A 2,234-nucleotide genomic window follows, 5' to 3' on the forward strand; every position below is an offset into this window, starting at 1 on the left:
CTCCCGACCATAGCATAGGCCAAGTCTCCCGCACTTCCTTATAGTCTATTCAACAGATGTTTTCTTGAAACTTTCACAACCATTATCAAGAAGGCTCGTCGTTTGTAAAACAATATTAATCAATGAAAACAATAAAACTAAGACACCAATTAAACTTTTCAGACAGTGTGACAAACAAAAATTTTCCAATTTCCCTACTTCCTAACAACAAAATCATGTTAAACCCTCTCACTCCCGAACTGTTCTGATGGCGATCAAAATGGAGCCACCACTAGTTGTGCCTTATTACGAGCTATTTACGATACCGTGGTATCGTATCGAAAATGAGGAAAACAGCCTACCTCGGACACATAATGCGACATGAGGAGTATGAACAATTGCAGCTCATCATGGAAGGCAAGATCGATGGTAAACGTGGTATAGGAAGGAAAAAGAAGTCATGGCTGAGAAATATAAGAGACTAGACTCACACCGACGGAAACAACCTCTTGCACCAAACCCTGGACAGAGATAAACACAGATTACAGAGAAAATTTAAAAATACTTGGATTGGCTTTGGGGAAACGATGTCTTTGGCTTACTCGGTCCATACATCCAGGTACACAACAATTGTTCAGTTTTATCATTTTTAAAAGGTATAAATTAGCTTACAAATCACTAATACCTCCACTAATAATACATTTTTCAACAGAAAAGAACGGAACGAACTTAACCTCTCAACTTCTGAACTGAAGCCATGCTTGAATCGCACCTAGCGGGCCTAGCGGCTGAACAATAAACTAACTGCGAATGTAGCGCCACCAAGCGGTTGCGATCCTCACTAAAAACATCAATTGTGGTGGGGGTTAAGAGGTGTCCCATCTATTCTCTGTAATCTGTGGAGATAAATATGCCATGTTGACCGCCAACCTCACATGAGAAAGGCACTTAGGAGGAGGAGGAGGTATCGTAAATAGCTTGAGACATACTCGTAACCGCGGTAGCGCGAATGGTGAATTGAAATATTTGAGGTTGTTCAAGTCTCCTGGACTCCCCCTACGTACGAGCGACAAAGCTCCGATGCATCCCAGTTTAAATCATGGTGACGACTAAAAGCTTCAAATTCTAAGGAACACAAAGAGCCCTTCGGCACATAAATGCCCTTCCTACAGCCTACAGCTCCAAAAATGACCATTCAAAACTCATCCATCGGCTCTGCCACAGAGATAAAAAAATGAGCAAGAACTTTTATATAGCATGAAAAGTAAGGAAACAGGAGTCGGCCATATGTAAATGGCTTATTTTTGTGACCTTTATTGCCAATTTTTATTGTTTCGACTTGCTGGAAGAGTCGGATTATATTTTTTCCGTTATTCTTGAATCATTATCTTCAAAATAAGAAAAAAAGCCACCGCGCTCGAGAATATAAGCGTGACGTTTTTCTTGCAAGTTTGGCGCCCTCCCACACATTTTCGTCACCCTTAAATTGTCAGGTTAAGAGAATATATTCTCTTCAACGAGTAATTAAACACTTATCTTAATCTGACACGCTCGAGTATGTACAATGATGACGTTTTTTTTACTATTCTGACAGGCTGCTCCCCTATACACAGGTCTAATTTTGGTAGAGGTACTCTACAGAGTCCAAGGTATCCCTTATATCCCATTATATTAATCTGACACTCTCGAGTAAATCCCGAATTTCCCTCTTGGGCACCCCAAGTATAAGTATTGCAATTTGAATAATATCAAATTCATACCCTTATGTTGAGATGACCATAATCCATCCAAGTACTCCTTAGATCATTTAGATGTCACAGTAAAGAAGTGATCGTCAGTTCATGGATGAATATCTTCTGAAAGAATTCGTTCTACATAGCAGGAGGGAAAAACTAGTTAAAAATATGTATATAAATCAACTCTGTAATATAGGCAGAGTCCGGAGGCAGAAGGTTTTCATAAATGCACCACCCTCTGCACCAATTGGCGTTGAAATGAAATATTTATGAAAGGTTAGAAAGATGCAAGAGAGAAGCTTTTTCCTGCGGATGGAATTGATGCGCGAGTGACAGTTTCGGCTTTTAGAGTTATTGAAAAGTGCCTCGGATATCTCGGGTTGATAGTAAAATAGGCGTTTGTCCGTGCCGCGGCTGTCGTTGCCCCTGGGGAGTCCCCTCGGACCCCTTTTATCGGGAAGCTCAAGTGTTTTCGTCCTAAGGTTGAATATTCAATCATATAAAACGCCAATAGCTGTC

General features: G+C 40.6%; 1 long non-coding RNA gene across 1 annotated transcript; it reads right to left on the bottom strand.

The window, feature by feature from the left end:
* Positions 1-588: 588 nt before the first annotated feature.
* LOC123312427 lies at positions 589-874 on the bottom strand. Its single transcript, XR_006537624.1, has 2 exons — positions 714-874; positions 589-664 (listed from the first exon to the last, which is right to left on the bottom strand). It is a non-coding gene; the product is annotated as an uncharacterized LOC123312427 (long non-coding RNA).
* Between the last annotated feature and the right edge of the window lie 1,360 nt (positions 875-2,234).

The sequence above is a fragment of the Coccinella septempunctata genome, chromosome 4 (assembly GCF_907165205.1).
Source record: "Coccinella septempunctata chromosome 4, icCocSept1.1, whole genome shotgun sequence".
In the NCBI taxonomy this organism is placed as follows: domain Eukaryota; kingdom Metazoa; phylum Arthropoda; class Insecta; order Coleoptera; family Coccinellidae; genus Coccinella; species Coccinella septempunctata.